Here is a 19,511-nt window from a genome sequence, read left to right as displayed (position 1 = left end):
CATCTGCTGGCGGTATTGAATAAGCATTGCTGCACTGATGGGGTATGCATTAGACGAAAAAAAAGAAGAAAAAGAAGAATAATACGCCCAGAAAAGAGGCGAAAAGGAGAAAAACGTAAAAAAACGTGAAAAAAAAGTAAGAGGAAGAGAAGGGAAAAAAAGGTGGAAATGGGTTTAAAAGTGATTTCGGCGGAGAAATATATATATATATATATATATATATATATATATATATATATATGCGCACACACACACATAGATATAAACGTATTCTCCGTTGAGATATTGCAGCCGCTGCTGTGTCCAGGCCCAGGAGCCTTAGCACTGTGCTGTGATGTCACTCAATACCACTGACATCACTAGGTGTAAACAACATCTCTCCTTTGCTGTGTATGTGACTATGGAGCTGTTTGGTGATGTCGTCTATTACGGCCTTCATAGAAGCAACAGGAGATTGTTGCATCCATCTTGAACCCTCAGAACTACAGTGCTATGATGTCACTCACTTCCACAGGCCTTGCAGAGTGTAAACAACAACAACCCAGCTTTGTTGTGTATGTAACCATAGGGATTTGTGATGTCACCTAGAACCTTCACAGCAGCGACAGCTTTATGAGGAGCATCAGCACTGCTCTGCCTGAGCAGAACCATCACCGCCATAGGTTGTCAAATAACCCGGATTTAACCCACACAGGTAAGTCCAATGGGGTGCAGGCATGTCCTCTATGCTTACAGCTTCCCGTGGGTGTTGGTTTGATACCGTTTGGGGACAGCCAAGGAGGCATCTGCAGGCAACAAAGGTAGGTGTGTGCTTGTGTGTGTGTTTCCTATGCAGATCCTAAGCCCAGTGTCACATGCAAGTAGGAGGAGTAAGAAGGGTTCCTGGCAAATCCGGGTTATGGATTGCATTTAAAAAGGCCCCGTGGGAGTGCAATGGGCCCCTGTCTTGCTGCTTAGCAATAATGGTATGGGTTTAGGTTCTGCTGTGTGTACTGGTGGTTGACTGCCCCCCAGCCCAGAGTGTGCATGGAAAATTGTCTGGCAGCCTCCCTGACAGCAAGCAGTGATAGTGCCCATGAAGGGGACCTTGTTGGGCCCGCCCCTTTCACGGTTATCGCTTCTCGGCCTTTTGGCTAAGATCACGTGTGGATTTCTGTGCGTGGTTTGGGTTGAAAGGAGTGGGGATCGGGGCCCTCTTTACGGGGGGCCCTGGATTGTTGCTGAGCTGCGATCGTGGGTTTTACCTGCAAAAATGAGCGAGAAGGCGCGTGGACTTGAGGACACGGTGCGGATCTACGTTCCTGGCGAGCACCGGGGGACGATCGGACTTGACCAAATCGTTGTGGAGATTCTTCGCAAGCTTGATTACCTACAGGTATGGAATGTATTGGCTATACAGGATTTTCCTAGGCAAGGAATTTATGATATTACTTTTTGTGGTTCTGAGATTTGCCAGAGAGTCTATATGGATCTTGAAGAAATGAAGAGGAAAAGTGAGCCTGCTATAATGAAGAAGATTAAAGTGGAACCGTTATTTATGAATACAACAAAGGTAGTAATTGTCCACATGTATAATCCTAAGGTTTCTGATGAAATGGTTACAAACTTTTTGTTCCGGTATTGCGAGGAAGTGAAATTTATAGGAAGACTTAAGAACAAGTTTGGGTACTTTAATTGTAAGAGAAAGTTTATTGTAAAATTTAAAAAAGATGAAGGAATGCAAGATGGAAGGAAGAGCATACCACAGGTGTTTTCTATCGGAGGAGAGAGAGGTTTCTGCTTTTATGAAGGCCAGTTGCAATATTGTAGAAAGTGCCATGCCTATGGCCATGTGCAGGATTATTGCCCTGAGAAAGGAGAAGGAGAATGTTGCAGAAATTGTGGGAAAACTGGTCATGAAGCAAGTATCTGTACAGAGAAGAAGACATGTGATATCTGTGGAAGTGAGGAACATTTGGCAAGAGGCTGTGATATGTGGTATAAAAAGAAGAGAAGTTATGCTGATGCAGCTGGGAATAGAGGAGAACAAAGAGAAAAAGGGGGAGGGAGGTTTGTTCCTGGAGTTGGTGAGAGTGTGAGTGTGAGTGTTAATGTGGCACAGGTGGCTGAGGAAAGTTCTGTGATAGTGGAGCACATTAGCACTCAGGAGAGGTCAGGGGAGGAGGGTGTTTCCACTGCTGTGACTGGTGAGGAGACAGGTGTGGGAGGTGAATTTACCTTGGTGAAAAAGAAAAAAGCAAAAAAAGTGAAAGTGGTGGAGAAAATTGAGACAGTGTATGGTGATGTTCTTTCTAGTGAAGAGGCTATGGATGATATTGAATGTCCAAACCCAATTGTGGGGGAGGAGGAGGGAATGGAAGTTGTTGGGTCATCTCAGAGATCTCTAACACCTGGTCAGAGAGTTTCTCGCAGTAAGGAAGAAGAGGAGGAGGAAGATGAGGATGTGCAGGTGGTGAATAAAAGGTGTAAGACAGGGAGCTGGTCTGAGGATCAGGAAGCCCTTGTTCTTGGTAGTGATAATGAAATAGACAGGGACTCTAACATAGGGTCGCCTGATTGTTTTGCAAGTTTACATAGGAAAGTTGAAGGCCAAAATGTTAATTTCTAAGTTAAGATGGATTTTAAAGCATTTGGTTTTCTTTTCCTAGTTATTATGACTTTGGTTGTAACAACTATTAATGTAAGAAGTATTGAGTCTGAAATTAGGAGAGCTGCAATTTTTGATATTCTTGAGAATGTTAGAAGTGATGTGATATGTTTACAGGAGTGTGCAATAAAGTCAGCACCTTATGCAAATGAGTGGAAGTGTGGGCAGTCCTTCTGGTCCACATGTGCAGAAAACAAAAATGAAGGTGTGGGGATTTTATTGCGAAACAGGGACATTAAAGTTTTAAATTGCCAAATTTTAGTACCTGGTCGTTGTATGGTTTTAATTTTTGAGGTTTTGGGCCAGAGGATGAGAATTTTTAATGTGTATGCTCCAGCAGAAAAACAAGCACGTTTGTCTTTTTTAGAGTCCCTTAAGTTTTTTATCCCTGGTCGTGAAGATACTATTATTGTTGGCGATTTTAACTGCATTAGATCCGTCAATGATCGTGAGAGCTCTGCTGAGGTTAGAACTGATATTACTTCCAATGTTTTAAATCAAATTATTCAAGACTTGCATTTTACTGATGTTGGACTGATGGTTAGCACTGATGAAAGATATACGTACATATCAGATAGTGGCCGCTGTAAATCCCGGATCGATTACATCCTGGTCTCTGATGGGATTAAGGTGGTCCGGTGCAATCAAATGATGTCAACTTTCTCAGACCACAAGATGGTGTCGGCTGAGATAAGTGTCACAGAGTCCCTTCATTTTGGGAGGGGGCTCTGGAAATTAAATGTAAGTCTATTGGAAGATGAGGAAGTAATGGCTGGTTTTAATCATGTGTTTTTATCCTGTGTTTCTAAACAACCTGATTTTAGTAATGTCTTAGTGTGGTGGGAATGGGCTAAAGGAGAGTTTTCTAATTTCTTTAAGATGTTTTGCATAAAGAGAGCACAAGAGAAGAGGAGGAGTGATGAAAGGCTTGTATCCCGGTTAGAGACTCTCTATAAGTTTAAACGTGTTGGTGTGGAGGTGGAGGATGAGATTGTTAAGGTGAAGGGGGAGATGAAAAAAAGGTTGTTGGAAAAGGGAAGGAATATTGTATATAAGTCTAAAGTGCAGCACCTAGAAGAAAATGAGCAGTGTACACGGTATTTCTTTAAAAAATGTTTTAATGCTAAAGGTGTTTTTAAATCTGTTTTTACCCCTACGGGGGAAGTTTTTGGAGAGGAGATGGTGAAGGAGATTGGCAGATTTTATGAGACACTCTTTAGTAATAAGAGCAGAGCCAGTGAGACGGAGATGAATGATTATTGTAATATTTTGGAGAATAATGTTCCTGTTGAAAAAGTTGATTTTTTGATTGATGATGTTAGTGAAGGGGAGATCAAGCAGGCCCTGGATAAGATGGCCAAAGGGAAGACACCAGGCTGTGATGGTCTCCCCGCTGAGTTTTATTCCGCGTTCTGGAATATTTTAAGTAAAGAGTTTACACGGGTGGTGCAATATGTTTTTAACTCAGGTGTTTTAGCTGAATCTATGAAGAAAGGGGTCATAACATTAATTCATAAAAAAGGTGATGGCAGAGATCTTAAAAATTGGAGACCTATAACTTTATTAAATTGTGACTACAAGATAATTGCTAAGATTGTGGCTAATAGACTGAGTGATGTAGTGGACCACCTTGTAGGAGAATACCAAGTTTGTGCAGTACCGAAAAGAAAAATAACAGATAATTTATTGCTTTTAAGAGACTCTATTTATTACAGTAACTTTAACAAGAATGCACTGTTTGTTGAGTCCATAGATTTCGAAAAGGCTTATGATAAGGTTGCACATGATTTTATGTTCATTGTTTTAAAACACTTAGGTATTCCAGAAAAGTTATTATCTGTTATTATGAGTTTTTATCATGGGGTGACAAGTCAGATTTTAGTAAATGGGCATGTGGGGCCTGCTTTTAATGTCTTGTCTGGAGTCAGACAGGGATGCCCACTCTCCCCAATTCTGTTTATATGCGTTATAGAGGGCCTGTTGAAGAATGTGCAGAAAGATAAATGTGTGAGTGGTGTTTTTATTCCAGGTAGTGATGGTAGTAAGTTAAAGGTCTTAAGTTATATGGACGATGTGGTTTTTACTTGTACATCCCAAGCAGATCTCAACAGAGTAAATTTGCATGTGAGGATTTTTTGTTGTGTGGCTGGGATGAATGTGAACTGGGGGAAGTGCCAATTATGCAGTCTTGGGAACCAAGAGAATATAGTAGTGGATGGTGTTAAGGAAAAAGAAGACATTGAAGTGCTAGGAGTGATATTTGACAAAGACCTCAAAGGAAAGAAAAGTTATGAGACTTTGGACAGTAAAATTGAGAAGAAGCTATCCTTCTGGAGGTTAAGGAACTTGTCACTTAAAGGGAAAGTTCTTATCATTAAGTCTGTAATCCTACCGCTTCTCTTGTATACGGCTATGGTGCTTCCTCCAGGGAAGTTATGGACTAGGAGAGTCACAAGGAAGCTTTTTGTGTTCTTCTGGGGGTCTAAGATGGAGAAAATGAGAAGAGAAGAAGTGATGAAGAGTATGAATTTGGGCGGATATAACTTTCCAAACATTGATCTGTTTTTAAAGGTGCACTATTTTCTTTTAATTTTTAAATTGATACAGTGCAATAATAGGGCGGCAGACATGAGTAAATACCTTGCAGGATGGTTGTTTTCCAAATGGGGCTGGTGTGAGAGGGATTTGAGGAGACCCATAGCACATGTGATACCTACCTTCTATGTGCTCCTCAGGTCTTTCAATGATCAATTTGGTTTGAGCTCTTTAGGTGAACCTGATAAAAAGAAAATAGAACAAGAAATAAGGAAAAATGAGAGATTATATGAAGTACCATTCTGCACTAATGCTCAGTCTGTGAAGATTTGGAAGTTTTTTAAAGTTATTAGACTATCAAACAGACAAAAAGACGTTAGTTGGATGTCCTTTCATGGCTGCCTCCCAACCCGATCTTTTTTAAATGGAAGAGGTTTGAGAATAAGTGACAGATGCCCAAGAGAGGGTTGTGGAGGTAGAGAAGACTTAGTGCACCTTTATTGGGACTGTTTTTATGCAAAAGAATTTTTTATGTTTTTAAAGAGGTTTTTAATCCAACTCACTGGATATAACAGTTTTTCTTTTGAGAAAGTTTTTATTGGTCAAGATCTTAGTAAAAAGGAAGATACACGTACTAATTGGATTCTTTTTTCTGTTTTTAAAGAGGTTTTATGGGACTCACGCAATTTGCTTGTTTTTAAAAATGTTGTTATTTCTCCGAGGGAATTGAAAAGATTGTTTTTAGGAAGGATTTTTACTATCTTTCTACTGGACAAAAAGAGAATTGGTGAAGAAGAAGCGGAGAAAATCTGGATGCATACACGATGGAAGAATTTATAAGAAGTACGTAAAGGAGAAAGCTGTAAGTTTTTGACCAATTTCTGTGATTGTTTTTGACATGTTTTTTTGTTTTGTTGTTTAGTCACTTTTTCTTGGCACTCGGTTCCCTTAGTTAGTTTTTTCCGTATGATGTTTTTTCAGATATTGTTTTAAGTGACGAGTCTTGGTAGGTGACCTGATGATCGTCCAAACAATAACTGAGGAAAAAAAAAAAAAAAAAAAAAAAAAAAATCTGTTCTTATCAGTTTAATATCTGATACGTCCCCTATCTGGGGACCATATATTAAATGGATTTTTGAGAACGGGGGCCGATTTCGAAGCTTGCTTCCGTCGCCCTATGCATTGACCCGATATGGCAGTATCTTCGGGTACAGTGCACCACCCCCTTACAGGGTTAAAAAGAAAGATTCCTACTTTCATTGCTACCTGCTTGCTGGCTAGCCAGCTAGCCAGCCCTGTGGGCCTTGCTGCTGCTGCAGCCAAAAAACAAAAGGTGGTGCTGCTGCTGCTTCTGCTGCTTCTGCTTCTGCTTGTGTCTGGCCCCTGTTGGAGCGTCCAGGCACAGGACTTCTGCTGCTGCTGACTAAATGGCCTCCTTAATTGGATCATTTGAGTAGCCAGCACACCTGTGCAGGTAGGGCATGACATGATAGGCAGCTGCCTTGATAGCGGGTGGGTGCTGAATGTTCCTAATTGACAAAATAAGATTAATGCTTATGAAGAAATATAAAATCTCATCCCTTCCCCAATATCGCGCCACACCCCTACCCCTTAATTCCCTGGTTGAACGTGATGGACATATGTCTTTTTTCGACCGTACTAACTATGTAACTATGTAACATAACATGGGGGGGGGGGGGGGTCTCCTGGCTGTTCACACAGGTGTGTCATTGCTGTACATTGACCATGCATTGCTTCTGTGGTATTGCAAAGGCAAAGACAAATGCTTCCAGCCATCCATTGCACTAATGGATTGGTCATCAGCTGGCTGTCTATGTCCCGCATCAATATAGACCAAAGTACAGAGGGTTAGGCTATGCTATTGTGCACCTACCTGATGCATCAGAAGGTGCGAGGCCCTTGCTAAATTCTGTGCACAGACTTTGAGATCTATGCTTTAGACTGTATCTAAACCTGCTCCAACATGGACTGACATTCTGGCCTACTTTCAGCCGATGCGACTTGTCTGTCGCTGAACAGTCGCTTTTTATGTATTCAGCACCTATGTATAATGTTGTAAAAATGCTCTAGAAGCTAAAGTCGCAGAAATGTCACACATATTTGGCCTGCAACTTTCTGTGCGACAAATTCAGACAGGAAAAATCAGTATAAATCCTTAGAAAATTATCCCCCAGTGTCTCCATCTGCTGGCGGTATTGAATAAGCATTGCTGCACTGATGGGGTATGCATTAGACGAAAAAAAAGAAGAAAAAGAAGAATAAAACGCCCAGAAAAGAGGCGAAAAGGAGAAAAACGTAAAAAAACGTGAAAAAAAAGTAAGAGGAAGAGAAGGGAAAAAAAGGTGGAAATGGGTTTAAAAGTGATTTCGGCGGAGAAATATATATATATATATATATATATATATATATATATATATATATATATATATATGCGCACACACACACATAGATATAAACGTATTCTCCGTTGAGATATTGCAGCCGCTGCTGTGTCCAGGCCCAGGAGCCTTAGCACTGTGCTGTGATGTCACTCAATACCACTGACATCACTAGGTGTAAACAACATCTCTCCTTTGCTGTGTATGTGACTATGGAGCTGTTTGGTGATGTCGTCTATTACGGCCTTCATAGAAGCAACAGGAGATTGTTGCATCCATCTTGAACCCTCAGAACTACAGTGCTATGATGTCACTCACTTCCACAGGCCTTGCAGAGTGTAAACAACAACAACCCAGCTTTGTTGTGTATGTAACCATAGGGATTTGTGGTTGCCCCTAGAACCTTCACAGCAGCGACAGCTTTATGAGGAGCATCAGCACTGCTCTGCCTGAGCAGAACCATCACCGCCATAGGTTGTCAAATAACCCGGATTTAACCCACACAGGTAAGTCCAATGGGGTGCAGGCATGTCCTCTATGCTTACAGCTTCCCGTGGGTGTTGGTTTGATACCGTTTGGGGACAGCCAAGGAGGCATCTGCAGGCAACAAAGGTAGGTGTGTGCTTGTGTGTGTGTTTCCTATGCAGATCCTAAGCCCAGTGTCACATGCAAGTAGGAGGAGTAAGAAGGGTTCCTGGCAAATCCGGGTTATGGATTGCATTTAAAAAGGCCCCGTGGGAGTGCAATGGGCCCCTGTCTTGCTGCTTAGCAATAATGGTATGGGTTTAGGTTCTGCTGTGTGTACTGGTGGTTGACTGCCCCCCAGCCCAGAGTGTGCATGGAAAATTGTCTGGCAGCCTCCCTGACAGCAAGCAGTGATAGTGCCCATGAAGGGGACCTTGTTGGGCCCGCCCCTTTCACGGTTATCGCTTCTCGGCCTTTTGGCTAAGATCAAGTGTCTTGCCCTAAGGTATTCGGGTACCCCTCTCCTCGGCCTTGTGGGATCGCCCAGGTTTATTGCCTGGGCTTCACCCACCTGCTGCTATTGGGGAGAGGGCTTAGTCCCAGGATAACGGGAAGGTGATCATCGGAGGACGGGTCTGCCGGAGAGGATGGCTAATGCGCCGAACGCTCCTAATACAGTACGGCTGTTTATCGAGGAGGAAAAGAGGAGTGCCTACGGGATTTTGCATGTCCAGCAGAAGGTCGTGGAAGGAGTGCTGAGGATGCCGCATGCTTCCATCTTCTGTGTCCAGGTCTTTCCCAGCCAAGGATTCTTTGACGTGACCTTCTACAACCTGGATGATCTCCGTACCTGTCTCTACCGGAGTAAGGAGAATGCTTCTCACCCTGACCTACAAGGGATCCGATTCATTTCCTGCGAGGCTCGGCCTAAGAAAGTTCCAGTGGTAGTGCATATGTACAACCCTTTTGTGCGGGATGAGGAGATCCAGACCTTTCTAAGAAGGTATTGTGTGTCTGTTTCTGGTGCGGAGAGGAAAAATAACATCCTGGGGACTTTCACAGGCATGAGACGTTTTTGGGTGGAGTTTAGGCCTGCCCCCGAGGGTGGTGCTGAAGGTTTTTGTCACCCCCCGCAGAACTTTGCGATAGGGAACAACAGGGGGTTTCTGCACTACCCGGGGATGCCAAGTTTTTGCCGGGACTGTTTTTGCTTTGGTCATACCAGAGAGAACTGTACAACCGGGCAGGTTTGCAGGAACTGCCACAAGCCTGATCACCGCACTGCAGACTGTCCCGAGAAACGCAAGTGTCATTTCTGTGGTTCTTCGGATCACCTGGCTAGGAGTTGCCCCACTTACCAGTCCGGGGCACCCCGATCATATGCAATGGCTCTTCGAGGTGGGACAGTTCCTGAGGACTCCAATGCTGCCAGGGCAGGCGATGCAGAGGTTAGCGTGCTGACCAGTGAAGCAGAGTCTGCCCCTGTTTTTCCTTCCATTTCTAGGTCTGTTCCGGATGCTTTGGTGGCAGAGGGGGAGAAGGCGGAGTCTGTTTCGGGGGCATCTGTTTCGGAGGCCTCTGATCCGCCAGAGGAGATGACTGTGGACAAAGAATCCTTGAAGAGAAAGATGCCGGTGGAAGAATCGGAGGATGACTGTCCGACTCCTCAGAGTCAAAGGATTGAGGACTTTCCTAGCCCGGGAAGGGAGGAGGCAGGTGGAGGGTCGTCATGTCAGATTGATTCTGACTCCTCTTTATCCTCCCTGGGCACAGGTTATTTGGAGGAATGTTCAGTCAAAAAATTGACAAAGACTCTTAAGTTTAAGGAAGGGGAGGCAAAAAATAAGGGTAGAGGTCGGGGAAAGGCTAGGCCTCCTTTTGATAATGCTTGATTTTGTATTTCCTTTTTTTCCTTCAAATGTTTGAATGAGTTTAACAATTGGTTCTCTAAATGTCCGCAGTATTAGATCTTTAGAAAGGAGATCCGCCATTTTTGATTTACTTTCTAGATATTCTTTTGATGTTCTAGGTCTCCAGGAGTGCTGCTTGGATGGGGAGCCAAATATCTCCTGGCCTTATGGGCAATCGGTATGGTCTGGTTCAATGGAACGTAATTCGGGGGTGGGGATTTTGTTCAAAAGTAATGAGTTTGTTGTTAAAAAAGTTGTCCATATTGTTCCGGGTAGGGTATTATTAGTGCATTTTATTTTCAGGGGTTTCACATATAAAGTAATTAATGTTTATGCTCCAACTGGGAGGAAGGAAAGAGGGGAGGTGTTTGAGAAATTATATTTCTTTTTGAGTGGGAGGGATGATGTGTTCCTTATAGGGGATTTCAATTGTATAATAACAGAGGGGGATAGGAGTAGTACTACGGTGGGTGGTGGGTCTGGTTTAGACAGTACTAGTAAGCAGCTTAAAGAGATTGTAAATTTATTTGGGTTAAAGGATTCCTTTGTTGCCCATAATGATGGTACTATCGGTTATACATATTTTTCTAACAATACAAGTTCGCGTATTGATTTCATTTTTGTCTCAAAACTAATGTCTGTTTCTAATTTCAGACGGAGGAGGTTACCGTTCACGGATCATGCCTGGATTGAGTGTGTGGTAAAAGGTGGTGGTCTAAGTGAGTATGGAAAGGGTGTTTGGAAGTTGAATGTGTCTTTATTGGATAATGAATGTGTATTACAAGAATATAGGGAGCGTTTTGATGGATGGGTGTTGAGGAAGGATGCATTTTATAGTGTGGTTGAGTGGTGGGAGTGGGTGAAGTTAGAGACTAAAAGGTTTTTTATTAAAAAAGGGTGTGAGAAAGGGAGGAAAGATAGAGAAGAGTATGAGAGATGGCAAAGAAGGTTAGAGTATTTGTATGAATTGAGGCGTTTGGGGATGAGTGTTGAGAAGGAGATTGAGGAAGCTCGTGGAAGTGTGAATGAGTGTCTGGAGAGGAATGGAAGGAAGATTATTGCACAGGCTAGGGTTGAAGTGAAAGAGAAGGATGAGAAATGTAGCAAATTTTTCTTTAAAAAGGCATTCAGTAAAAAAACTGAGATGATGAGTGTTTTTACGAATGATGGGGTAGAGGTCTTTGGTAAGGATGAGGTGTTAGAGGAAGTGTGGAAGTTTTATTCTGATTTATTCACGGAGAAGGAGCGGGACGTGACTCTAGAGGAGGAATGTTTGGGATATGTGGATAAGCGTTTGGATGAAATTGATGGGTTCTTTATGGAAGAGGATGTGAGGAAGAGTGAGGTGGAGGATGCTGTGAATGGGATGAAGAAAGGAAAGGTGGCAGGGAGTGATGGTTTGCCTGTGGAATTTTATCTTGTGTTTTGGGATATGTTAGGGGATTATGTATGGGAGGTGTGTAAGGAAGTACTTAGGAGAGGGAAGTTATCTAAAAGTATGAGTGAGAGTGTGACTGTGTTATTGTTTAAAAAAGGGGATAAGAGGGATCTTAAAAATTGGAGGCCTATAGCGCTCTTGAATTGTGATTACAAAATTATTGCTAAAGTTATTGCGAATAGGTTAAAGGATGTGATTGATTGTATGGTAGGTGAGGAGCAAATGTGTACAGTGCCTGATCGTAGGATTTCTGAATGTCTGTTAGGTCTGAGGGATGTATTGTGGGACTGTAAAACTAGGAAGCAAGGTGTGGCTGTTGTTACGGTGGATTTTGAAAAAGCGTATGATAGGGTGGTGCATGATTTATTGTTTAGGGTTTTGAGGAGGATGAATGTGCCGGACAGAATGGTGAAGTGGATTGAATGTTTGTATAGGGACATTTATAGTAAGATTCAGGTCAATGGTTTTCTGAGTAGGGAAGTGAGTATAAAATCTGGAGTGCGGCAGGGGTGTCCCCTGTCGCCAATTCTTTTTATTTGTATGATTGAGCCTTTGTTGGGGATGATTAGGAGAGATAAGGTGATGCGGGGTATAGAAATACCTGGTAGTCATGGGAAGGATATGCGAGTGATTGGTTACATGGATGATGTTACTGTTGTATGTAAGTCAATGGCAGGGGTAAGGCGTGCTAAGTTATTGATTGAGTGTTTCTGTTTAATGAGTGGGTTTAAGCTTAATGTTGGGAAGAGTGGTTGTAAATTTTTTGAGGGGTGGGGAGAGAGTGGGTTGTGCGAGTGGCCTGTGAGAGAGGGGGGTGTGGAAGTGCTTGGGGTGGTGTTTGATAATGATTTGTATGGGAAAGAAAGTTGGGAGAGGGTTTTGGGGAGGGTGGGGAATAAAATAAACTTCTGGTCTTTAAGGACTTTATCGATTGAGGGAAGGATTCTGGTTATTAAAGCTGTTATAATTCCTATTTTGCTTTATGTTAATTATGTGTTTCCTCCACCGGATAGGTGTCTGGCAAGAATTATCAGGCAGATCTTTGTTTTCTTATGGAATTCAAGGATGGAGAAATTGAGTCGTGGGAAGGTGGTGAAAAGCAGAATGCATGGTGGGAAAGGAATGATGAATGTGGAAGTGTTCCTGGCTGTGAAGTATGTCAGTTTTTGTCTCGCTGTAAGTAAGAAGGAATGTGTGTTTGGGTGCATGGTAAGGTATTTGGCTGGTAATGTGTTGTTGAAATATAAGCTAATGGAAAGGGACTTAAGGGTACCTGTAAGTTTTGAGGTTCCTTGGTTCTATCAGAGAATAGGGCGGTGTGTCAGGAAAAATAATCTGGAATGTGTGACTGAATGGAATGATAGTAAGAAGGTGATGAAAGTGTTGGAGCAGAGAGAAACAGTGGAATGTGTGGGAGGTCTGTCTGAGAAGGATTGTAAGGTAGTGTGGAAAAATGTCAGTCACAAGGAACTGACAAATAAACAAAAGGACTTGTCTTGGATGTTAGCTCATGGGTGTCTGCCAACAAGGGAATTTCAGAGGAGAAGGAGATTGGTAGACAGTGAAGTGTGTCCCAGGGATGGTTGCGGTGGATGTGAGAATTATGTACATGTGTTTTGGGAGTGTGGTTATGCGAAGTCTGTGTGGAGAAAAATGTCTGGTCTAATTAAAAATCTTACTGGAATTGAAATCTTATCCTTTAATATGATGATGTTTGGTTTGTGTGCAGTGGAGAGAGAGAAGGCAAGAGTGTTATGGTTCATAGTAAATTGTGTAAAAGAGGTTCTGTGGGATGTAAGGAATATTAGGATTTTCAATCAAACTGAAGTAAGTGTGAAGGAATGTCTGGGCATGATCCGTGGTAAAATTTACCTTTACGTATTATGTGATAGGAAAAACTATGGTTCTGATGATGCAGAGGGGATCTGGAAACACAAAAAATGGAAGTACTGGTTATGATTGTATTCTTATTTGTCTTTCTTTTTCTTTTCTTACAGATTATATCCTGATATGAAGGGACAGTTGGAGGGACAGAATCCGCTGCAATTTATTTTTTCTGAGGGAAAGTCATGAAGGGAAAGCTTTTTGTTATATGTACATGTAAAGACATGCTTCCTGTATATATTGTATATGTCAAATATGTGTTATTCATGTGTTTTCAGATGAATATGTAATTTTTTGAATGATTTACTTGGTTATGTATTGTATATTTCCTTTTCAATAAAAAAAAAAAAAAAATCTGTTCTTATCAGTTTTCATGCTGGTGGGGATGGGTGCTGCATGGAGGATGCAGGTGTACCAGGGCTTTCCGGGGCTGGTTCTGAGGAATCAGCTCGACGGCTGCCCCGATGTGACCTGTTCCCTCTGGGTCTCGCCATGAGGCTGAGAGGGTCTAGAGCCGAGGTACTTTTGTGCCTCGGGGAGTGGTGACCCCGAGGTGCCGAAACTCACTGGGAGAATAGACTCACTGAGTTGAAGCACAGGCACCATAATCTCTTCACCTTGTGGCACTCACCTCTTGATTCCCGGCCTTCTGGCTAGGATCAGAGAAATTTTTATAGATCCGGCCGGATGTCCGGGCAGTATATCTGCACACATTCACTTATTTATTTATTTTTTGTCTCACTGTGTCACTTTTTGCGTGTTGTGTGTTCACAGGATTTGTCAGGATGCGGTAGCCCTTCTGGGTGTCCCTCCTGGCGGTCTAGGGGAGGTGTGTGTGGCCATTAGGTTCCGCACCTCCCTGCAAACACCCCGGGTACTCCTGCTTTGGCAGGGTACCTACCGTAATCGGCTCTGCGGGCAGATACCTTGGCTAACGCCAAGGGGGATGCCGGGAGCATTTGTGGTCCCCTAGTAGCTTCGGCGAAAAGGGACATCGAACCTGGAACCTCGCAGGTACCTTTTGGTCCGGAGGCGAAGGGTAAGGTTTGTTGGGGGGCCTCTCTCCTATCGGAGAAGGGCTTGCGATAGACCGCATCCTTTGTGCACGTTTTTTTAGTGTAACACGTTTGCACTTTTTCTTGCACTTTGGGTGAATCGAAGCACGTTCCTCGGCTTTAGATAAAAAAAAAAAAAAAAAATCTGTTCTTATCAGTTTAATATCTGATACGTCCCCTATCTGGGGACCATATATTAAATGGATTTTTGAGAACGGGGGCCGATTTCGAAGCTTGCTTCCGTCGCCCTATGCATTGACCCGATATGGCAGTATCTTCGGGTACAGTGCACCACCCCCTTACAGGGTTAAAAAGAAAGATTCCTACTTTCATTGCTACCTGCTTGCTGGCTAGCTAGCCAGCTAGCCAGCCCTGTGGGCCTTGCTGCTGCTGCTGCAGCCAAAAAACAAAAGGTGGTGCTGCTGCTGCTTCTGCTGCTTCTGCTTCTGCTTGTGTCTGGCCCCTGTTGGAGCGTCCAGGCACAGGACTTCTGCTGCTGCTGACTAAATGGCCTCCTTAATTGGATCATTTGAGTAGCCAGCACACCTGTGCAGGTAGGGCATGACATGATAGGCAGCTGCCTTGATAGCGGGTGGGTGCTGAATGTTCCTAATTGACAAAATAAGATTAATGCTTATGAAGAAATATAAAATCTCATCCCTTCCCCAATATCGCGCCACACCCCTACCCCTTAATTCCCTGGTTGAACGTGATGGACATATGTCTTTTTTCGACCGTACTAACTATGTAACTATGTAACATAACATGGGGGGGGGGGGGGGGGGGGGTCTCCTGGCTGTTCACACAGGTGTGTCATTGCTGTACATTGACCATGCATTGCTTCTGTGGTATTGCAAAGGCAAAGACAAATGCTTCCAGCCATCCATTGCACTAATGGATTGGTCATCAGCTGGCTGTCTATGTCCCGCATCAATATAGACCAAAGTACAGAGGGTTAGGCTATGCTATTGTGCACCTACCTGATGCATCAGAAGGTGCGAGGCCCTTGCTAAATTCTGTGCACAGACTTTGAGATCTATGCTTTAGACTGTATCTAAACCTGCTCCAACATGGACTGACATTCTGGCCTACTTTCAGCCGATGCGACTTGTCTGTCGCTGAACAGTCGCTTTTTATGTATTCAGCACCTATGTATAATGTTGTAAAAATGCTCTAGAAGCTAAAGTCGCAGAAATGTCACACATATTTGGCCTGCAACTTTCTGTGCGACAAATTCAGACAGGAAAAATCAGTATAAATCCTTAGAAAATTATCCCCCAGTGTCTCCATCTGCTGGCGGTATTGAATAAGCATTGCTGCACTGATGGGGTATGCATTAGACGAAAAAAAAGAAGAAAAAGAAGAATAATACGCCCAGAAAAGAGGCGAAAAGGAGAAAAACGTAAAAAAACGTGAAAAAAAAGTAAGAGGAAGAGAAGGGAAAAAAAGGTGGAAATGGGTTTAAAAGTGATTTCGGCGGAGAAATATATATATATATATATATATATATATATATATATATATATATGCGCACACACACACATAGATATAAACGTATTCTCCGTTGAGATATTGCAGCCGCTGCTGTGTCCAGGCCCAGGAGCCTTAGCACTGTGCTGTGATGTCACTCAATACCACTAACATCACTAGGTGTAAACAACATCTCTCCTTTGCTGTGTATGTGACTATGGAGCTGTTTGGTGATGTCGTCTATTACGGCCTTCATAGAAGCAACAGGAGATTGTTGCATCCATCTTGAACCCTCAGAACTACAGTGCTATGATGTCACTCACTTCCACAGGCCTTGCAGAGTGTAAACAACAACAACCCAGCTTTGTTGTGTATGTAACCATAGGGATTTGTGATGTCACCTAGAACCTTCACAGCAGCGACAGCTTTATGAGGAGCATCAGCACTGCTCTGCCTGAGCAGAACCATCACCGCCATAGGTTGTCAAATAACCCGGATTTAACCCACACAGGTAAGTCCAATGGGGTGCAGGCATGTCCTCTATGCTTACAGCTTCCCGTGGGTGTTGGTTTGATACCGTTTGGGGACAGCCAAGGAGGCATCTGCAGGCAACAAAGGTAGGTATGTGCTTGTGTGTGTGTTTCCTATGCAGATCCTAAGCCCAGTGTCACATGCAAGTAGGAGGAGTAAGAAGGGTTCCTGGCAAATCCGGGTTATGGATTGCATTTAAAAAGGCCCCGTGGGAGTGCAATGGGCCCCTGTCTTGCTGCTTAGCAATAATGGTATGGGTTTAGGTTCTGCTGTGTGTACTGGTGGTTGACTGCCCCCCAGCCCAGAGTGTGCATGGAAAATTGTCTGGCAGCCTCCCTGACAGCAAGCAGTGATAGTGCCCATGAAGGGGACCTTGTTGGGCCCGCCCCTTTCACGGTTATCGCTTCTCTGCCTTTTGGCTAAGATCAAGTGCAGTTGCCTTGGTCTCGCCTGAGGGTGCGATCTCTGGGTTTACCCAGTTTGCTGGAAGGGATTCTCTTTCTGTGGTTTCGTGCCGACAGTTCTGCCTGGAGAGATGGCTGGTCTGAAGAATACCATTCGTTTGGAGGTGGATCCCGGAAGTGCTGTGAAGAACAATGTTGTTTACCTGGTTCGGGACATCATCATGCTGAAGCTTGGAGTGGACAAGTCAGAAATATTCAGCGTTAATGAGGCTCCTCGCAAGGGTTCTTATGAGGTCACCTTTGAGCAGGAAGGTAGGTGCCTTGATGTTTATGAACGTTTGAGAAATTTCAGCAAGGACCCCATGATGGAGGGAGTGAAGATTACTCCTTTGTTTGGGTTTCAAGAAAAAACTGTCCTTGTGCATGTTTATAACCCTTTCACGGATGTGGCTATAATTGAAAGTTTTCTGCGCCAATATTGTGACTCTGTGCGTGGAGGTGAAAAACAGACCAATGTACTGGGAATCTTTAATTGCAAATATAAATTTGTTGTGAAACTGAAAGTGGATCCCAGTTGTGTTGGTGGCTTTAAACATCCCCCAGCTAGTTTTTCAGTTGCTGGACATAGGGGATATTTATCCTATGCTGGACAGCCTTATTATTGCCGCAATTGTTTTTCTTTTGGCCACGTGAAAGAGAGCTGCCTTAAGGGACAGGTGTGCCGGAACTGTAATGGTACTGGTCACCATGCGGGGAGTTGCCCCAACACAAAAAAATGTGACCTGTGCCGTGAGGAAGGGCATGTTTATAAAGACTGTCCTGGTACAAAAAGACCAAGCTATGCAAGTGCTGCAAGAGGGGCGGAAATTGTGAGGAAGTTGGCCCCTCAAAAACTGAAAGTTATTCCTCAGAAACCTGTGGATGTACAAGTTGCTGTGGCTGATGCCTTTAGGAAGCTGGAGGAGGTGATTGAGGGAGTGCAGAGCCCTGTTCACACAGCTGAATCTGTTCATCCCTCTGATCCTGCTAACATAGAGGAGTTTCAGTCCTCTGGAGAGACTAGTTTGTGTAACAGGGAGGGTGGTGGGAAACATAATGTCCAGGATGAAAATAATGATGGCTTCAAGCTGGTGCATGGTGGGAAGTCCGCCAAAAAAAGACGTGGTGAGGAGAGTACGAATTTGGCGCCAGAAACCAGGAACACATTTGAAGTGCTGGAAACGGACATTATGGAGACTGCTGAAAGTGGTGAATAGATATGCCGGGACTTGATATGAAATGTTATCAGGTGGTGAAGCACCTGTTTTCTAACGACTTTGTTATACCTGCTTTGTGTTTTACTATGTGTTCTCAATAGGTTTGCCGGGACTTGATATGCAAATGATATCAGGTAGTGAATCACCTATTTTCTAATGGTTATGTTATACCTGCTTTGTGTTTGTATATAGTTATGAGCATTATTATTTGTTCTCAAAATGTGAGAGTATTTAAAAATAAGGCTAGGAGAGCTGCTATTTTAAGTTTTTTAGCACAAGAGAATGCTTCAATTTTCTGTTTGCAGGAATGTGGTATTGAGTTCGCAGTAAGTCAGGATGAATGGGTGTATGGTCGGTGTGTGTGGTCTGGGAGTTCAGTGAATAAGAATGATGGTGTGGGTGTTTTAATTAAATCACCTGAAATTTCTGTTGAAAGTTATTTAGTTATTGAGCCTGGTAGGTGTATTTCTGTTAATTTATGTTATAAAGGTATTATGTTTCGTGTTATAAATGTGTATGCTTCTGCATGCAAAAATGAAAGAAAAAATTTGTTTGAGAAATTAAAATTTTATGTTCAAGGTAAAATACCTATTATTTTAGTTGGAGATATGAATGTGGACTTATGTAAGAAAGCATTTGATATATCAGGAAGAAAATTATTTGAGTTAGTTTCAGATTTTAGGTTTAAAGATATTCAGGATTTATGCAAAGTTAGTCCTAATTTATGCACTTATCATGCAGATAGGGGGAATGTTCACTCTAAGTTAGATTATTGTTTTTTGTCTGAGAATGTTAATGCATTAAGTTACAGACAGAGGTCTGTTTGTTATTCGGACCATGAGTCTTTGCTGTGTGAGATTGATGTGGGTCAGAATGCTGTGTATGGGAGAGGTTTGTGGAAGATGAATATTAAACATTTAGATAGTGTGGATGTGAGAGACCAGTATGAATGCATATATAAAAAATGGCGTGAAAGGAAAAGTGAGTTTGATAACATTATTTTGTGGTGGGAATGGGTTAAAAAGAAAACAAAATCCTTTTTTAGGTCTTTTGGTTATAAAATTGCTGCTATTAAGAGGGAACAATATGTTAAGTTAAATGCCCGTCTATCCTTTTTGTATAGATTGAGAGACTGTGGTGTGGATGTTCAGAATGAAATTGTGAGTGTTAAAAGGGACATTAATGAGTTTGTGTTGGAGAAAGGGAGGAGTATTATGTATAGAGCTAAATTAGATAAGAGGGAACATGATGAAAAATGTTCACGTTATTTTTTCAAAAAAGTTTTTTCAAAAAAGCCGGTTATTGATGTGATTGTGAAAGAGGATGGTAGTGTTGTGTCTGGTGATGGTGTGAGTGAGGAAGTTGCAGTTTTTTATGAAGAATTGTATGGAGAGAAGTGGAGGGATGAGAATTTGGAGAATGAGGTATTGAGTGTGTTGGAAAGGAAACTTGGAGAGGCTGAGCAGGCTTTTGTTATGCGTGGTATATCAAGTGAGGAAGTTTGGGATGTAGTGCAG

The 19,511-nt window shown here is 42.8% G+C and overlaps 2 non-coding genes across 2 annotated transcripts; both read left to right on the top strand.

Moving 5' to 3' along the window:
• Nucleotides 1-6,215: 6,215 nt before the first annotated feature.
• LOC130321171 (U2 spliceosomal RNA) lies at nt 6,216-6,406 on the top strand. The gene has a single exon (XR_008866939.1). It is a non-coding gene; the product is annotated as a U2 spliceosomal RNA (small nuclear RNA).
• An 8,040-nt stretch (nt 6,407-14,446) lies between these two features.
• On the top strand, nt 14,447-14,630 carry LOC130321170 (U2 spliceosomal RNA). The gene has a single exon (XR_008866938.1). It is a non-coding gene; the product is annotated as a U2 spliceosomal RNA (small nuclear RNA).
• Nucleotides 14,631-19,511: the final 4,881 nt, after the last annotated feature.

This window comes from Hyla sarda, unplaced genomic scaffold (genome assembly GCF_029499605.1).
Source record: "Hyla sarda isolate aHylSar1 unplaced genomic scaffold, aHylSar1.hap1 scaffold_2232, whole genome shotgun sequence".
Taxonomy (NCBI): Eukaryota; Metazoa; Chordata; class Amphibia; order Anura; family Hylidae; genus Hyla; species Hyla sarda.
Note: the sequence above shows the minus strand (reverse complement) of the source record. Positions and strands in the feature narration are given on the sequence as shown.